The 18,956-nt window shown below is 57.9% G+C and overlaps 2 long non-coding RNA genes across 13 annotated transcripts in view; both read left to right on the forward strand.

Moving 5' to 3' along the window:
- LOC124103036 (uncharacterized) overlaps positions 1-10,691 on the forward strand; it is a 51,576-nt gene extending 40,885 nt beyond the window's left edge. For 2 of the 10 annotated variants that reach the window (XR_006855062.2, XR_009228217.1), the window contains 6 exons: positions 1,007-2,403; positions 3,291-3,469; positions 4,121-9,205; positions 9,385-9,695; positions 9,789-10,130; positions 10,293-10,691. This is a non-coding gene — a long non-coding RNA (uncharacterized LOC124103036). The remainder of the gene's footprint in view (positions 1-1,006; positions 2,404-3,290; positions 3,470-4,120; positions 9,206-9,384; positions 9,696-9,788; positions 10,131-10,292) is intronic. The other 8 variants (XR_009228224.1, XR_009228222.1, XR_009228223.1 and 5 more) reach the window with 8 other exon arrangements.
- Positions 10,692-11,392: 701 nt separating this feature from the next.
- On the forward strand, positions 11,393-18,461 carry LOC124103041 (uncharacterized). Of its 3 annotated transcripts, XR_006855083.2 has the most exons (4): positions 11,397-11,623; positions 15,774-15,992; positions 16,126-17,790; positions 18,101-18,461. It is a non-coding gene; the product is annotated as an uncharacterized LOC124103041 (long non-coding RNA). The 3 variants fall into 3 exon arrangements; XR_006855081.2 differs by lacking the exon at positions 18,101-18,461 and having other exon boundaries at positions 11,393-11,623; positions 16,126-17,854; XR_006855082.2 differs by lacking the exons at positions 11,397-11,623; positions 18,101-18,461 and adding an exon at positions 13,591-15,210 and having other exon boundaries at positions 16,126-17,854.
- The last annotated feature ends 495 nt before the right edge of the window (positions 18,462-18,956 follow it).

Here is an 18,956-nt window from a genome sequence, read left to right on the forward strand (position 1 = left end):
CCCTCCGGGGCAGACCAGCGCTGGTACAGTGCCGCAGCTTGGCCCCCCTGGGAAGTGCCGGATCTCGTCTGCGCCGGAGGACGGCTTCATCAGGGAGCCTTGGGTCACGAGGTTCCTCCTTCTTTGTCTCTCAGCACTTCAGGGTTCTGCTGAAAACCCTCTGACGCTCTGAGGGAGGTTCCGTGTGTGTGCAACTGCTTTTCTCTCATGTTTCCGGAATCGCCTCTGCCTTGTGACTGTTTGGATGGGTCTTGAGGGGGCTTCTTTTGGTTCACCTGATTTGATGTTTTGGGGCTTCCTGGATCTGGGTATTCATTTCTTCCCCCAACTTGGGAAGTCTTCGCTCATTATTTCCTGGAATGAGCTTTGGTTCCTTCTCTCCTCCGTTGGAGCTTTACTAGTGCGGAGTATCTGTAGGTGGTGGCTGACGACCGCTTCCTCTTCCTTCACCTCCTGACTTCCTCTTTCTTTTCCTCCTGTTTCCTTACTCTTCTGACTGAAGTGGCCTCCTACTCCAGGGACTGAGAATGAAGTCACTTGGGGGAGTCCCTTCTGAAGGTAGAACACGTGTCCCATCCCACAGGAGGATTAAGAGGCAGATCCCAACACACTAAACAAGAAGAGGCACAAGGAATCCATGTCAAGAGTATCTTGATCAAACCGTCAAAATCAAGACAAAGGATGATTTTGGAAGTATTAGGAGAAAAGTGGTTTTTCACATACTTGGGAACCTCCGTAAGAGCAGCGGAAGATTTCCCAGCCGAAACTTATAGTGCTGGGTCCTTGGGGGCAGGACCGCGGTGGGGGAGGAAGGTTCTTCCTCTGGGGTGGGTGGACTGGGAGGATAAAGTTCTGGGTTCCAGCCAGTCCAGTGTGGAGCTGCCTGGGGCAGGGTCAGACCCAGGTCATGATCTGGGATTCTATTCTAGGCTTGGTTGATGGAGCCTGGGTCTTGGTGCCCCTTCGGACGCTTAGTTATTGTTCCTTTCAATAAATTGTTTCGCAGGTTCCAGCAGCTAGAGGTGTTCTGGGCCACTCACACTAGGAGCCCCAGGGTGCGGTGCCCCATCTGCTCTTACCTTGCACTCCCTCCCCCGGAACAGCCACAGGACCTTGGAAGACTACAGCAAGACCTCGTTGTCACCTGGCTCCTCTCCCATTTAGCATGACCCAATCTGCTTACCCTGAATTACGGCCCCACATCTCCCAATCTCACCCACAGCCACACTTATCTTCTTAAAAATTATTTATTTAGCAAAAATATGTAGAGAGCCTGCTGGGTACTGGAGCCTAGGCGGGTCCCCTGAACGTGCAGAGCACAGTCTGTTTCACGGTCTCTGCTCCACATTTATGGCTCTGGATTCTTGCCTATCCCCTGACTTCCACACAGCTGGGGCTTCCTCCCGGCTGACCTTGGACTAAATGCCTCTTCCTCGGAGAGAGCTTTCTTGACCAGTGACTTAACATGAACACCAAGGTGTATGTGGTGCCGGTCACTGCCCATCCCATGCTCCTGCCTCAGTCTGGATCATGTTCTAGAGTGTCCTGCTCCACATACACTGCTTGAGGCCACAGTGGACATCAGATTACACAGTGTCCACAGTGGACACCAGAGCAGCCAGTACTTATTCCTCTGGAGAAAGATTTCTACTCAGCAGCTGTGTAGAGAGGGGGCAGGCCTTGGGCAGGGGTGAGCAAACAGCCTGTGGACACAGGGGAGTGGCCCTGCCTAGCCGCCTCCTTACACACTCACCATCCCGGCTCACCATTCACTATATCCTGAGAATGAGAACTGGCTCAGGTGTGCCTCGAAGATATCCAAGAGTCATTGTCACCATTTGATTATGGACTGTCACAGTAGGACAGGATCAAAGAGCATATTAGAAGAGGGAGTTTTCAAATCACTTCCAGATAATCTATTTTGGAAATCGGACACGGACCTATGCACCATCCTGGTTCTCCACCAAGGCAGTGGGCTGGTGGCTGGAGTCCTGCCCCGAGCTCCCTCTGCTACCCTGAAGAGTCTGGAGTTGAGGGTACCCCCAGGACACATGGGGGAGGACTCTCCCCCACTTCTCTGCTCCCCAGTGCGGCTGCTCCTCCGCTCTGTTAGAGGAAGTCAGAGCCTCCTTCTCCATGTTCTTTCCAACTGGGCCACAGCTGCTCACAGGGGGGAGGCTGCAGGGTCTGGATGTCTGCTTCCCAAGGTCACGGGATGATGGCAGCAGGAAGCTGAGGTCAGCCAAGGGGGGGTAAGCGTCTCTGCTGCTGACCTGTCCAGAGCACCATTCCTGTTTGCCGCCTGACCTGGGGCTGTACTAGAAACCTGTGTAAGTGGAACTTCACTGAGAGCTACGGAAGAGAGGGAAGAGCCACTTCCCACACCACGGCGAATCCCACAGGGTGAGTGATCTCTCTCCCACATTGTGGGAAAGGCAGTAGCCCCCTCAGGACCCCTGGGCCCCATCCACCTGGCTTAGAGCTGGGTAGAGGCTGGTTCTCAGTTCTTACTTGGCTGTAGAAGAGAAAGGTGTCTTCAAGGTCAATCGTCTGATTATGTCATCAGATGACATAATCAAAGTCTTCTCAGGTGTATTCAGTACAGTTACAACTGAGTGTAAGAAGACCCAGGTGATGACCTGGGACGGGTGAAGTCCTCCGGTCTGTGACAGTGGCAGCATCCGAATCTTCCCTCAGACCAGGATGGTGCCATTAGCCAAGCTGAAGAATCACTAAAATGCAGGCTTCTGTTGCTGTCCCCTGGGGTGCAGAGTTCTACTTGTGCTGTGTATGTTTGTCACAGTGTTTGAGAGGAGGTCTCGTCTGGTCTGCACATGCGTGGAGAGCACGCACAGTCCCTCAGTAAGCCTGCCCTGAGCCGGGCGCAGGCCTTGCTCGGGGTCTCCCAGGGAGTGACAGGAGCTATTTTGGCTTCCAGGACCAAAGAAGCGTGTGCTGTCCCAAGGGCACCAAGGTTGGAAGTCTGGGCTGCTCCTCGAGCGTCCCCTTCAGCAGGCAGTGAAGTCTCAGAAGGAGGTTGGACTAGCTGATCTCCTGCATCCTTTCTAAGCCTGAATCCCATACAGAGCCCTTGACACTGCTCTAAATTAGATGCGTAGGACACACAACACGCTTCCTGATCTCTGAGGGTAGTGCCAGCAACACAGGCCCCTCGTTAGCACTTGCCCCAAGGGTTGGGTACCTAAGAGCCTCATCTGTGGCCCCCATCCTCAAATATATCAAAAGCTAATGCAAACAGAAGTTTATTTTGCTTTCTGTTTCCCCCATAGAACCCCTTGGAGTGCTGCTGTGTGCCTCAAAAGGAATACAGAGAGCTGAGCCGTGGATCAGGGTGGGGGTGTACGACTGAGGGACCTGCTTCCTCTCGCGCCATCTGCCTGAATACTGAAGCCTCATGTGGGGGTGGACACTGCTCAGCTCGCTTCAGTCCGACCAACAGCTGGGCATGGTGAGTGTCCTGGGTGATCAGTCACTGCAGAGCTGGGGGCCTGACGCAGAAGCCTTGAGATGGACACTTCTCGACATTGGTGGAGGTGGGGTGGGGTGGGGGGCTGCACACAGGTAAACCCACAGCAACGTCAGCATCACCGAGTGCACGCTGCCCCCACCCCTGAGCTCGGCACGCAGTGCCCCGAGGTCTTATGTTTCCCTTGTGATCCTGGGGCTGACGGGGCCAGCACTGTCGGGAGGCTCATGTGGACTGCGTACGGCTGGCCTGGGGAACTGCAGAGTTCACAATTCAATATATGGTTTCTATCAGATATGTATGGGTTTCACGCTGGAAAAGCTGAAAAATCATCAAGACTCTGCACGTCAGGGACCGTCTGTGTCTCCCAGCTTAGGAACCCAAGGAGGCTCACTGGGTCCCCTGACTGGGCACCACAGGCTGCTGCACTCTCAAGGCAGCCCAGGGAGGACCCCTGTAGCCCTGAAGACCTCGGGTGCTGGCTGGCTGCTGCCAGGTTCCTGGGCCTCTGGCTCGAGATGGCAGCAGGCTGTCCTGAGAAGACTCTGGACGCCCGAACTGGTGAGGAAGACCCAGAGCAGGGTCTTCTTGTGACCTAATCTCAGGTGTGGCACTTACTCTGCTTTACCTTAGAACTGAGTCACCGGGCCCAGTCCACGTGCAAGGCAAGCGGAACCAGAGGGGCACAGACACCAGGTCCTGGAGACGGTGACCTGTCACTATGTGAGTGGCTGGGATCACAAAGGACAGTGTGTCTTTGTTCCTGGCCCTGAGTAGCTTAGTGACAACTTAGTACAAGAAGCAGGTAGGTTGGCACATTTATTTTGATAAGTGCTCAAACATTTAGAAAGTGTGACTGTGGCCCAGGTGGCCCAGGGAAGGAGCGAACCAGCTCTGCTGTCAGAGGGTGGGGAGACGGAGAACTTTCTGGAAGAGGGGAATAGCAACCACTGTGGGAAATGAGGAGCCGACCCAGCCCTGCAAGGGTGGGTGCAGCTGGCAGCCCCAGGGGCCACAGGCTCCTTCTCCTCATCCGAACGCCCCCGAGAACGTCAGGGTTGGCGTGCCGAGTGCTGCGGCTCTGGCAGCAATGCTACTGTTGAAGTAAAGAGGAGCGTGTGTCCGCGCCCGCCGAGCTCAGTCAGCCGCACTGCGCGCTTGCCGAGATGGCCTTGTAAACATCAAGTTATGAGGAAGTGCAGGGAATTATGTTAATCATATTCCTGAGAGCACTCGAGCAAGGGCTGTTTATCGAAAATATTGACAGGATGAAAAAAACTGTTGGAGTGATCCTTCCTCGGGGCTTTCTGGGACGCCACGGATGTGAGGGCTGTTTTGACGCTAGGATGGGTTGACAGATCAAGGATGCTCGCGTGACGTGAGGGGCCTGTGGGGCTCTGAGCAGCAGACTTTGGGAGGAAAACACCCTCAGGAGGTCACTCTGGTCCTGGGGGGAGGTGACTGTGGCCAGCTGATAAGGAAGAGGTCATTCGGATGCCCTCCTGCAGGATCTTCAGGGAGGTGGCTCAGGGGCTCAGCTTCACACACCGGGGAAGGCGTGTCCAGGCTCCGCGTGGGCCCCTGGATTTCCAGAGCCGTCTGTTCCTCCCCAGTGAACTGCAGGAGTTCACCACCTGCCTTCCCCAGGGCATGCCCCTGCGCCTGCAGGCTGTGTAGCTGCACCTCTGATGACCAGGGTCAGAGAGACGCTGGCTGAGTCGTGGCCGCAGGCTCAGTTCTCGGAGAGCCTTGGGAATCTGCAGCCCAGCTGGTCTCTGGACGAAGCCTCTACTGTGATGTCATATGTGTGCAGCTTGGAGGACGGGCTCCCAGCCGAGATCCCGGCTTTGACTCCCAAACCAGCCACTTCCTGGAGTCTGACCCTGGGTGAGTGCAGGACCTGCTTCGCACCGTGAGAAGTCGGCGCCACCCTGGGATCGTGGGTTAGTGTTGGCTCAGAGGTTCTCGGTGTCGGTGGCATCCCTGCTCTGGGTGTGCTGACCAGTGTGGAAATTAGCCTCTCTCACTGTGGAGAGTCTTAGGGAAGCTGTGAAGGGAGTCCCAGAGGCAGCAAATGTGGGCAGCGACAGGACCCTCCTGGACAGGGCTCTAGCTGCTCCATCTGTCTGCATGCCCATTTCCCCCCAGTGTGTGCCTGTGGCAGGAGAAGCCTGCCCACTGGTACTGACCTTTCCCTGCCCTAGTGCGGCCACTCAGAGAATCTGACGTGAATCAGCCAGGTGAGCCCATCCAGGTGCAGTTAGCCGGGCCCTGGGGCCCTGGTCTAGGAGACCCATTTCTCTGAAGAGGAGCTGCTCTCAGAAGTGGGGCACCCTGAGGAGCTGGCCCACCCACACAGGGTCTGCCGCATGTCGGGATGTGACTCATGACCCTGAAGTGCGTGCCACCTGGGGGGTGGGGAGCAGGTGAGGGAGCTTCATTAGGTCAGGTTCCGCTGGGACATTTCCATGGGGGAATCTGTGACTTCTTTAAAAATCCTGTAAAGTTAGCTTCTTTATTATAAAAGAATGTGTTTTAAAACCTGAAAGTTTCAAGAAACATGCAGAGAAGACATTTGCAGCAGTAGTTGGTTGTGCAAGGCTGTTGGACATATTTATTTCTCTGCTTTACGAATTTTCTGTGAACTTGTGAGGCAACGGTAGCTGAGCAAGGTGTCAGGAGGGTCAGTGCCAATGGAGAGAGGCCACCTTAAAAGGGCTTGTGCGGGAGGAGCAGGCCAGATGTCCTGTGCAGAGCCGCTGCTGGGTTCCCAGGAGAGGGGACACCTGGTCCTGGGGGCAGAAGCTCTTGTCTGCTCCCGTCTAGGCTCAGCCCCACCTGCTCTGCAGGAGCCCCCTTCCTGCGGCGCTCCTGGGAGCTTTGGTTTCTTTGCCATTCCCGGGGCATCGCGCCTGGACTAATAGGTCCCCTGGATCTCACCCTGGCAGCGATGCCTCCCCACCTCTGACGGCTTGCCCCTGCCTTCTCAAGGCCCTGCACTTACTCCATGACTCTAGGGGCCCGTGCCTACCAGCCAGCCCTGTCCTTCACCTGCATTCTGCTGGACCTGCTGGTGCTGTCTGCTGGCCGGGCGGCTCTGGGATGCCCCGGGTGCTCCGCGGGCACGTGGGCGCTCTAGTGGTGAGAACCAGGGTGTGCTCAGACAGCTGAAGGCTCCTCTCCTGGGTCTGTGGAGGCGGAGTGGAGCAGCTCTTTTGGGTTTTGCTTTGCTTTCTCTCCACACTGGGACTCCGGGAGGCTCCGTTCCTGGAGACACACGTCATCGGCAGCATCTCTGACGCGTCCCCTGATGCCTTCTCTCACATGGCGTCTCTCCCTGGAGGCCCTTGGCTCTGGTGCAAGCAGGATCGGGCAGGCCCACTCTGCCCCTTTACCCAACATGCCCAGGTGGGTCTCAACCCCAGGGGACACAGTGGCTTGACTCAGGCAACCTGTCAAGTGGCTGTGACTGACAGTTGTTGGACCCTCCGTCCAGGTGTGGGCTGCCCCTTCTGGACACTGCCCTGACTCTCAAGTCTAAGGTTGATGGAGCGTTTATTGGGCATCTGCTACCTGCTGGGCTCAGCCTGGTCACTTCCATATTGGCTACCTCACCTGGTGTCCATATTAGAGCCTGTATTTTCGTCGCTGGGAGACAGGACTCAGGGTGATTAATAAGCTGTCAGATTGTAGACTGACCTGTGCTGTGACGTGCTCAGACAGTCAGGTCCGAAGAGACAGGGCCAAGCGCACCCACCAACGCTGGGTTCTCAGCCAGTGCGGCGCCCACCGCCAGACCCTCGCACCAGAGTCTGGCGTCACCCTGGGTCTTCCCACCCACCAGGCCACCTGCAGGTGCACTGGCTCCACCAGCAAGTTCCGGAACCCCAGCCCTCCTCTCCCGATCCCTGATGCAGTCAGGCCCACTCTGCCTCAGCTCCTGCTGGGCTCTGGTAGCAGCTGTGGTCCTTGGTGGCCCATGAGACGTGTCTCTCCTCTGCTGGAAATCCTCCTGACTCTCCCTTGCTCCAGGTCAAGGGTCAGCTCTGACAGCTGCATCCCCTGGCTCACCCATGCCTGCAGGGCCCTCCCTGCCCTGCCGTGCCCGGCCCTGCCCGGCCCTGCCCAGGCCCGGCTTCTGCTCTCTGGGGTCCCCCTCTGTCCCCAGGCCCAGCCACTCCGGGCCCAGCTCTGCCTTTGTTGCCACTTCCTGGAGTATTTTCCCCTAGCTAGTCACATGGCGGTGTCTCAGCCGGTGTCACTCCCAGAGCTGATGTCCCTCCCAGAGCCAATATCACCCAGAGATGTCACCTCCTGAGGCAATGTCACCCTCAGAAGCAGTGTCAGCCACCAGAGATGTCACCCCTTGAGAAGATGTCACTCCCAGAGGAAATGTCAACTCCAGAGGTGAGGGCACCCCCAGAGACAATGGCACCCCCAGAGATGTCACTTCTAGAGCTGGTGTCCCTCCTAGAATCAGTATCACCCCCAGAGGAGTTGTCAGTTCCCAGAGGTGATGTCATCCCCGGAGAAGATGTCATTCCCAGACAAGATGTCACCTCCTGAAGTGATGTCAGCTCCCAGAAGAGATGTCACCCCATGTCACCCCAGAAGCAATGACACTTCCTGAGGGGAGGTTGGCTCCCAGAGGGGACGACCCCTGAGGAGCTCTCGGTCCCGACCTTCCCTGCCCATGTCTCCCGGCTGCCTCCATGTCTGCTCTTCCTCTGTCCCTTGCTGGCAGTCTCTTCCCAAATTACAAACACACCCACGAGGCTGAGGCGGGCGGGAGTGGCCGCTCTACCTGGGCCTGGGAGAGACTGGCCACCAGGAAGCTCCTCTCCTCCTCTCGGAGGCGCCTGCTGTGGGGGCTCTCCACATGCTCAGGACGATGGCTGCAGCAGGACGTGGCCCTGGCTGGCCTCGGACTAGACCCTGGGCCACCCCATCTGACAGTGATGGGAATTCTGCCTGGTGGGGTCCAGGCCATGGGCCCCTCGGGGCGGGCCTGAGAGTGTGGGGCAGGGTGGCTAAAGGGAGGAGGATGAGGCTGAGGAGCAGGGGTTGGGCTGGTGGACACTGGGTGCCGCGCAGGCCGCTGTGTGCCGTCCAGGAGCCATGGCGGTGGGTGGCCGTCCCTGTGTTTCTTACCCTCTCCCCTCGGAAGAGAAGCTCAGTAAGACGGGGTCTCACATTCCTTCTGGGAAGCCAGAATCCAGGGTCTCATGTTCCTTCTGGGAAGCCGGAGTTCAGTTGACACTCAACAACGCCTGTGGAGTGGAGGAGCGGTAGGAGCCGGTGGGAAGGTGGGACTCCACCCACGTTCTCTGCCCCCCAGCGCTCGTCCAGGTGCCTTCGCACCAAGGCAAGTTCTCCCTGAAGCTCCCGCCTCGAGGGCACCTGGGGTGCAGGCTCAGTGTGCTCCGGGCCTCTGTGGCCTGCCAGCTGGTGGCCCCGGGCCTCCCCACACTCCCTGTCCTCAGCACAGGAGGAGCCCGTGGCAGCAGCCGGTCCACGTGGGAACGGGCAGGAGAACGAGGCCATCCGGGAGCCTGTGGAGCCATGACTTCACGCCCCCAGGAGCTGGCGGTAGACGGGGGCGTCTCCTGTCACCTCTAGCTCTGCCTCGCCTCCTCAGCTGTTGGATATTCCCCCACTTGTCCCGTCATCGTAATCCCCACCGAGGGCCTGAGCGATCACGCCTGCTGACCCTCCGAGGTCTGTTCTGAGGGCAGAAGGGCGTTTCTGTGGCCCAAGGCGAGGCTCCGCGTGGCTTAGGATAGCCTCCCTGAGACCCCTGGAGGACAAACACGCTGGCCCTTGCTCTTACTTGATCTTACATAGTGTCCATCAGAACCGAACGAAGTGGATCGTTTCTTACATTTTTCTTTTGTAAGGTTCCTTTTGTCCTCTTGGTGGGGACTAGATGCAAGGCCATTCCCTGCTCCTTCACCACATTGCAGCAAGGCCACCTGGGCACGGTGCACGCCTGGACCTCGGAGGGCACCGTCAGCACAGAACGCCCGCCCTGCGGCTCCTCCTCTCCCCTGTGCTACTGAATACCTAGTTGGTGAGAGACGATGGAGCCACATGGTAGACCATGCCTACCGCTCACATAGGACCCACCACTGACACCCCGAGGCGGCTCTTCATCACCGCCCACCCCCTCTGGCTTCTGGCTTCTCCACTTTTCTCCACTTTGCACTAGGTGAGTTCTGAGCTGTGTGGATAGCCATACATCACCTCCAGCGATTCTGGGGCTACCAAGGGTAAGTCATGAGTGCTCGCCTCTTGTCCTCAGGTTATCACGGTTGTCCAGATACAGACACATGAGACGTGCAGGCGCAGGGCTGACCCACCCAGAGGGGTCCGGCTGGGACGTGGGCTGCTGGCATTCTCTGGGCTTTACACCTGGGATTTCTGCAGTATTGGACTTTCCTCATTCCCTCGTCTCCAGGGACCAGCCCTTCACCCCTGCAGCCCTGAGGCAGTTACTCACAGCCACCTTTTACTGTCACATTTTTGATTAGGAAAATAAACGCAGCCCCACCAGCTCCCAGCCTCAACCTGCATTTGACCCACCCACCACCAGGCAGAGTCCTGTGTCCACCGCGCAGTCAGCACTGGGAGTTGCTGCATGCAGGTCAGTGCCCCTCCCTCCATGGTGGTCCAGCAGAGGACGGCTGGCCGCCAAGGTCTGAGTGAGCAGTCAGAGGCTCTGGGTAAGCCACCGCCTGTGACTCGTGACCATGCTTCCCGTGTGGCCACGCTGTCTCATGAAGTGCTTTGTGCTTTCTGCCTTCAGGCCGTCACTCCAAGAGATTGCACAAGAGACTCCAGGACAAGCCCACTCCTAGGGTTTTCAGTAAACAGAAACGACAAAAAGATGGCCCTTTAGAGTAAGTTCACCAGCAGTGTCAAGAGGCCAATGAGCACATGGAAGTTAGAAGTGCACACCTGTGGCTGTTCCCAGACGTCACCTGGACTCAAGACACGGTGTCTGGCCCCTGCCTTGTGCACACCTGGGCCCACACTGGGAGTCATGCATGAAGAACTGCGCAGAGCGCCCACCTGCTCCCAGCACCTGGCCTCTCTGAGGAGGCTCCTTACAGCAGCCTTGTACGTCAAGCCCACCACCTTGTTCTGTGAAGCTCCGCTCAATGTCTCCCAACACGATTAATTGGAATCATGGCATAAAAAATGATAAAACTAAAAAATTCAAGTGTGAGTGTTAATGTGATAATTAAACTCACTAATTAAGAATATTTCAGCTGAGCATGGTGGCACACGCCTGTAATGCCAGTGTCAAGGGAGGCAGAGGCAGGAGGATCACAAGTTTGAGGCCAGCGTGGGTAACTTTGTGAGACTCTGTCTCAAAATAAAAAATAAACAGGGCTGGGGATGTAGCTCAGTGGTACAGTGTCCCTGGGTTCGATCCCCAGGACCAAAAGTCATTAGGGAATCGTTCAGTTCCTTGTCCAAAGGTCGGAAGCTGGGAAGTGGAGGGGACTGAGGGGCCTGGTATCCTCGTTGTTTGAGTCACCTGGAGGACAGCTGGGAGCTCTGTCCCTCCCATGCTTGAAGCATCCTTGCCCAAGAGGACCTGATGGAGACAGTGGCCTCCAGGCAAGCGCAGATGGCCCTCCCACATGCTGAGCCATCTTGGAGTGGGAATTGCACTTGCGATGGGGTCGGCCAGCGCTGTCAGTGCAGGGACAGGCAGTGTGCTGTACGCTTGTGGGCTGCAGCGTCTCTCCTCCACTGCAGCCTGAAGCCCCGCCCAGGGCCGGGGAAGGCTTCATTGGCAAGAGGAGGTAGCGCCTCAGCTGGCCAACTCCCATCTAAAGGGATCCCCCACGGTAGCTGAGAGCTTGGAAAGCTTTCTAAGTCCTGCTTGGGCATGCGCTCACCTGGTCCTGTCACAGCTGAGAACCCAGGCCTAGGTCTCTTGAGTAAACTGCCCTGGCTATCAGCGAGTTAGTGGTAGAGGCAGTGCTCAGACCAGGCAGGACCATTTCTGTGGCCGCCCCAGGGAGACTGCTGACCCTGGGAGCAGCCCTGTTCTCACTCAGATGGTCCAGGGAAGTTCAGCTTCTCTTCACTTTTCCTGGGTGCTCGGTTATGGACGGTCGCAAGGTAAGACCACCTTGCACTGTTAGAAGGCCTTCCTCTTCTTTGGTGTCCCAAACTACGAGTGTCACAACTGATTTCACAGATTTCCCTGCCTTTGGCAAGAGAGGACGAGGACTGATATTTTCTGTGTGCCCGATGTGCCAGTGGCTAGGCTGGTACCACCCCACTGGACCTTCTGGGCCTGGTTTTCAGGCAGGGAGCAGGCTCAGCGGGCATGTCCTGCTCTCCTGTTCTTGGTGTGAGGTGGACCTCTGCGGCTCTGCTGGGCTCAAACCTGTGCAGAACTGTGGAGCAAACAGGGTTGAAGTGACAGTTCTCAGGGAGGGAGGTGACTTGGGTCTTTCCATGGCCCTTGGACTTGGAAGGGGCCACAGCAGACTTAGCAATCCCCTTCGGGTGGGTCTCCTGAAGCCGCACCTGCCTCCCTGCGCACTCCTTGAGCGAGGGACTTGCCACGGCTCCAGACAGACTTCAGCATTTGGGGACAGCTGGAATTGTTAAAGAGCTTTGTCATTTTTAATGAGCTACTGAACCAAAATCTGCTCCCTGGACGTTCTCAGGTGACTGATCTCTCTTGGCTTGGGGTGTACACAGCTCTGACTCGATTCTCCCTGGAGAGCAGTGTGAAACCCCAGCCCTCTTCGGTGGGCCACGGCAGGTCCATCAGCCAAACAGAACGGTACAGATGTTGCCCAAGACCCAGGCCCTCCCAGATCAGCACCCAAGACACATCCCCACTCAGCTCTAGCTCCACACGGGTGTCCCTAGTGCTTTAGTGTCGGGCTGCTTCAGGCCCCCCCCCCCAGGTCTGACCGTCTTCGGGCACAGAACCCGTCAACATAGGTCTCTGGGCCTCATGTTTCCAGGGCTCCTGTTTTATTCAGCTTCACATCACTGTGGCCAATGGCTTGGAGGAGGGAACCTTTATTTGGCCTTACTGTGTCAGAGGGTAAATCCAAGGTCATCGGACTCCATAGCTGGGACTCAAGGTGAGGCAGAACAGGAGGGGAGGAAAGCAGAGAGAGCTCGGTTCAGCAGGGACAGACATAAACCCAGGCACCCCTCAGGGACCCACCTCCTCCAGCCACACCCTGCCTGACGACAGTCACCACCCGCTAATTCACATCAGTGGATTAATCCACTGCTCAGGTTACAGCTGTTACAATCCGGCCAGTCATCTCTCCTCTGAACACTCTTGCACTGTCTCACACAGGAGCCCTTGGGGGACACCTCGTATCCTGACCACAACAGGGAGGATGGTGACTCGGGTCTTTCCATGAGAATCTAGGCCAAGTCTCTTGAGTACACTGCCCTGGCTATCAGCTAGTTGTCACAAGCCTGCTCAGAGCTAACACAGGAGCGTCACACAGCCCGAGTCCCCGCCCAGCAGGTCTGTGTCCAGCAGCCCTTAGCTCTCCGCGAGGGGGATTAACCAGCCCAGCACAGGAGCGGGTGTGGGGCGTTTCGTAGGGAGCCTTTGGTGGCCTGCTAGCCACACTCCCCCACAGCAGATTTCTCCCTCACAGCCCAGGACAGCAGATCTGCTCACCACATAGCCATGGCCTCCCAGGTGGCACAGGCCTGTCTCATGCTTTGTATGTCACGGGGTCATCTAGTGCCTCCTGTGTTGGGGAACTCAGCTGGCCTTGGACAGAGGTGGGAGGGCAGCTCACAAACACCTGCACCGTTTCTGAACCAGGTGTGACAGTGCAGGGGAGGCACAGTGCAGGGCACTGGGGGGGTCTGGAGGCCTTTGCAGGTCGGAGGTAAGTGAGTGGCACCCAGATAGGGAGGCCGATTCTCCTCTCCCCACCACGTCCACCAATTCCATGAACTAGAGGGGCCAACCTTCACTCCCGGGGCCAACCTTCACTCTGGAGGGGGGGGGGGGCTGCAGGACAGATCCTCATCAGGCTTCCCAGAGAGGCAGAGCTACTGGAGGGTGGGTGGAGTAGAGTCGTGATGTGAGGGGGTTGGTCACCCACCCTTACCCTAGGAGGGCCAGGGGCCGCGCCATCAGTGCACCCCTGGGTGAATCCCAGGAGTCACTTCATGTTGGAGGACTTTCCCAAGCTCAGGCCCAGGTAAGTCCTGGGAATGCATGAGTGGGCTGGCCAAGCACGTGTCTGGCCGGCTGTGTGCGGAAAGCATTTTGAACATGTGCTATTTCCAACTGACGGTGGGTTGATGGGGACTTGCCCCATCCCCAGTGGATGAACCACAGAGTGTAGGAGGAGTTTGAAGAATGGCTCATGCAGTCACAGAGGCTGGCGTGACTGAGCTGCTCAGGGTGGGATGGCAGAAGAGCCGACAGAGGGTCAGGTCTGAAGGTGACGGTCTGCTGCAGAGTGGCTTGTGGCTCCAGGGGCCTCAGACTTGGTTCTGTTAGGGCCTTCCATTATGCTGTGGCTTGAGGCTGAAACTTGATCCCCACCGCGAGGGACCAAGAGGGTGGGCTCCGTCCGTAGTGGTGGGAGAGGTGAGGCCCCGGGAGGTGATCGGGGTTAGGTAGATCACAGGTGGCCCCGTCACTGAGTCCTGGTGGTCTAAGAGAAGGGAGAGAGACAGCTGACCTCCCTGTCTCTGCCGTGAGATGCCCGGCCTGCCTCAGGGCGCTGCAGCGGAAGCCTTCCCCAGGTGCCACCCAGAGCCCCTCCAGGACAGGAGCAGAGTCAGGCTGCTCTTCAGAGAGCCCCGTCTGTGGTGGCGAGTTATCACCACAGAAAAGGCCCTGAGGAGCGCCAGCAGGTGCGGCCCAGCCCCTCACAGAGGCCGATCTGGACCCAACGCCCACGGATGACCCAGTGTCGTGGCTCACTGTGAGAGCCCAGTCCAGGGCCTGCCATCTGGGCCGGTCCCACTGGTCGTCAGCAGGCCCCTTGTTTCATCGGGTTCTTCTTTTCTGTTTTGTTTTTCTTCCTGGGCCTTATTTTATTTTGTATTTTGAGACAGGGTCTCACAAGTCCACAGGACCTAGGTAGCTGTGGATGCCCCATCCTCCCGCCTCAGCACCCCGAGAGCGCACCTTATTTAACCCCTGCTGGTCTCTGGGGGCAGCCGCGGCCAGCAGGGCTGCCTCGGCCCTCCCTAGGGCACTCGGGGCTTCCTGCTCTGAGGAGCACCAGGGAGTTGCCACACTCACGTGGGCTGTTTCCAAGGGTGGGCTCACCCACAGCAGCACAAAAATGTGGGAAGCGCAGCACTAACCAGACCTGAGGAGACCTCTGTTCACAGGGTGGGGCCTGGAGCAGGACCTGGAGCCCCTGGGCCCCACCAGGACCTGTGCCCCTGAGGCCGACGGCTCGCTCTCTGTGCACGTCCTGGGATGACTGAGGGCTTCGTGAGCATTGATCTGGGGGTGCCAATGGAACTGAGCACCTGGGAGAGGGTGTGGACACTGGAGACCTGGTAGGAGGCGAGCCCTGCGGGTGGTGGGCGTGGCGACGGAGAAGGAGGCTCCGACCAGTGAGGCTGAGGCCAATGTTAGGGGACTTTCATGAGGACTCCCAGCTGGGGCTCAGCGTCTTCCATAAAAGAGTTTTCCAAAGTGAGCAAGGGTTGGATTTGCATTTTAGTTCTGCGGACTTCAGGTAAAGATGGAAGTGGGGAGATGGCATGAGGGTGGTCACAGGGAATGTAGGAGATGTCCACTTTCTAAACTGCCCCGTGACAGAGGAGTGGAGGAAGGAGGAGATGGTATGGGCATGAGGAGCAGGCTGGAGGGGTCTATGGCATCCTGCAGGCTGGGAACTGCAGTCCCTGGAAGGAAATCTGCTTTCACATTGCACACTCTTCTCCTGAGGCAACAGTCTGACCCCCCCCCCCAGACTTCTCCAGGCTCTTCCTGTGGAGGGTGGTCTGCAGCCCCCACTCCTGCCCGCCCTTCCTGTCCACTTTCCACACATCTGGTGGGCAGCTGTATGCAGGGAGCCTCCCTCCCTCTGGCCATGGGAGCAGATGTGCCTGGCTGCTCCTGCATCTGACCAGTTGGATTGCCTGGTCTGAGGGAGGACCATGCTCTGCCCTGCCTCTGCCCACGCGTCCTCCTAGGGAGGCAGAGGGACTCTAGCAGCTCTCCTGTGGACGAGCAGGAGGACTGAGGTTGCAGGAGACTTTCTGACTACCTCAGCCCTGCCTTCTTCTTCCCCTCCAGCTCTGAGCTGCACAGTGTCTTGAATGACTGACAGCCCGGCCCTGGCCAGGACCGGCTCCTGTTCTCCTCTGAGGGGCTTGCGAGCACCGAACCCTGGACCTCTGCTCATCACTGCAGCGCCGAGGAGAGGCCACCTCGTTCCCTAGGCCCGGCTTGGATCTGCAGCCTCTTCAGATTGTGCACCCAATGGAGCTCCTGCAGCCCAGATGTACACCACGAGTAATGAATTATCCATGATTAATTACAACCAACCAGGCCTCCTTCTTCCCCAGGCACTTGATCTAAATATTTACAAGGAATTCTGATCATATGCTCGCTGTCCAAATTAATATTATTTCATCTGAAAATACAGGAGTGTTTTCAACCCAAATCAGCTGTTGTTTGGAGTCCAATCAGCACACCCTGTGGGAAAGCAGAGCCGACGGTTCTGTGTGGTGACGTACAGTGTGGCTGGTCAGCCTTGAGGAAGGGCAGCACAAGGTAAGTGGACAGGCCGGGCTGCACCTGAGGCCTTGCAGGCCCACCTCCCACCCACCCCACGCACCTCCAGGGTGGCCTTCAGAGACCCCCGGAACCTGAGACCCAGGTGGGAGGCAGGCCACCTGCTGCCCCACTCCCAGCCTGGACGGGGCGCTCCCCCGGAGCCTGAGGCTCCTCCAGGTCCTGGCAGCTCTGAGGCCGGTGGCTGGGTCAGACTCTGCCAACTTCTACACATGGCCACCCTCCTGGTCCTGTCTAGCTCACGACACCCTAATTTGGTCCAGGGTTGGGTTGGCTCCCTCCTGCAGGGGAGCTGGTGCCAGCCTCAGGGCTCAGCCTCAGGCTGAGTCACGATCACTCTAAGTCAGCTGCAGACCTTCCCTCTGCCAAGGGCTGTTGGAGACAGGAGTTTGTGGCAAAATCTGGCCACAGCGCGGGTTGGGGCTGGGGCTTCGGGCCATCTGAGAAAGGTTTGCAGAAGACCAAAGAAGTCCCCAGGCATCCAGCTCCTTTCTCTTGCCCAGGAGGTCAGAAGCAAGGGGGAGGGGCGCGGATGAACGCCAGGACTGGGTCTCAGATGGCACTTTTGCTACATGGAATAATAAAGATGGTTTATTTCCATACACTAAGAATCTAGGTTTCTTAAAAACGAGTTTTCTGTTTGTTGTCTCAGAAAAGTGTTTTAACTCATGTCATTTCCTTCCCCGCAACGTGGGCCGCTGAGAACCTCTGGAGGTGCCCGCTGGGGGACCTGATAGAAACAGAGCGGGGCTCCTCCAGGTCGTCCAGGCTGCGGCCCCTGCTCGCCTGCCTTCCCCTCCCAGAGCAGCCCAGCCTGAGAGGCCTGCACCTGAGGGGGAACCTGCCGCCACTCCTTGAGGGCTCCTGCCAGGCCGGGGACTCCACTGCTCCAGGGCAGTGCCCAGCTGTGGAGGCCTAGCCCCTACAGGGTTCCGACCCTCACCTCCGGAGATTAGCAGAGCTTTCCTGGGATAGAGCCTAGGAAACTGCCTGTCGACAGCCTGCCCCTGGGAATTCTGACACGGGTTCCCATCAACTGGAACCCTGACGTGCTGGCCCTGGTCAGCCTGGTCAGGCTCCAGGGTGGCCCAGGTAGGTCGCCCACTGGTCCTTGGCTGGGTGGCAAGGTCTGGAGATGTGTGTTTGTTCCAGCCTGGGGCTGCCACAGTCCTCTAGTGGGTAGAGGCCTAGGGTGCTCTGGATGCCCACGGTGCAGAGGACAGCTCCACAACCAAGGGTCAGCTGGCCTCAGGTTTGAGTAGCGCTGGGGAGGACTGGGCTGGTGCAGGCTCACAGTAGTGGGAACACGCTCTACTTCTGAGGCTGCAGCCTGAGGAGCAGAGAGCGTGGGCTGAAGAGATGGGGCAGTGCCTCCGTACAAGCCAGAGTCCCCTCTCTGCTGGTGGTCACCCCAGGGCAGGCAGGGAAGGCAGATGGAAAGAGCCTTCAACAGGCCCTGAGATGCTGAGCAGGGCCCAGACTTCACCCAGCACAAGCTAGGAGAGAGGTACTTGGGGTGAGTTACTAGGAGCGAGGTACTTGGGGTGAGGTGCTTGGGGCGAGGTGCTTGGGGTGAGGTATTTGGGGTGAGGTGCTTGGGGTGAGGCACTTGGGGCGAGGTGCATGGGGCGAGGTGCTTGGGGTGAGGTGCTTGGGGCGAGGTGCTTGGAGTGAGGTGCTTGGGGCGAGGTACTTGGGGTGAGGTACTTGGGGCGAGGTGCTTGGGGCGAGGTGCTTGCTCTAGAGAGGCTGAAAGGCGTCTGTGGCAGCGCAGTCCTAGTGGAGAATTAACACTTTCCTATCCCTTCGGATTTTCTCTCCTTCAGCCTTAGAGTGTGGTGAAGTGGGGAGCGACTTTGCCAGCGATAACTCTCCTGTTTCCCACACTGACTTCTGGGGAACGGGATCTGCTCTGGATCTGACGCTGACGCCCACTCTGCCCCTCAGATGTGGGCATTACAGAGCTCCTGTACCTTCTCCTCCTGCTGGAAGCTCCCGCCGTAGTTGCTGCGCCCACCGTGGGCCTTTCTGTTTGAATGCTCTCTCTGTGGATGGCCCACAGTGGGGTCAGGTGGCCTAGAGCACACAGGGAGGTCGCCTGCACTGGGCTTGGGCCAGGCCCAGGAGGCCCACAGCTGGGCAGAGGCTGGGCATGGGGAGAGCGGAGTGTGGTGCGGGTTCGGTGTCAGCAGCCCAGGGGTGGGTGGGAGGGGCTGCTGTGCAGATGAGCACCTGCTTCTGATTGTGCTCCATGAACTGGAGGCATAAGTGCCCAGCTGGTCGAGTGGACAGAACAGGGAGGCTCTGGGACAGACGTGGTCTTGCTTTTGGCATGAGCTCTTCTTTGATCCTGTTGGGTGAAATGCATGGCCTTCTACACGGGATCTGAACACGTCCATGGCTGCACTTTCAGGAGTTGGGTGTCGCTGTCGTGGCCAGGCCAACACACACGGTGATGTGTCTTCTCTGTGGTTCTTCCTCGTCTCCTGTCCACTGAGGCCACTGTCACAGTGGAAGACATTGTCAGGACGGTGCTCAAACACAAGAGACTTGCCAACACAAAGGAGCTGTCACTTGGGTTTGTGGTGGGCTCTCTGTCTCTGCTGCAGGCTGGGCTCAAGTTCTGCATGCCTTTCCCGAGGTCAAGCACTGGACAGAGACCCACTGACTCACAAGCACACC

This window comes from Marmota monax, unplaced genomic scaffold, assembly GCF_021218885.2.
Source record: "Marmota monax isolate L192 unplaced genomic scaffold, Marmota_monax_Labrador192_F-V1.1 WCK01_AAM20220418_F8-fsc00551, whole genome shotgun sequence".
NCBI classification, from domain to species: domain Eukaryota; kingdom Metazoa; phylum Chordata; class Mammalia; order Rodentia; family Sciuridae; genus Marmota; species Marmota monax.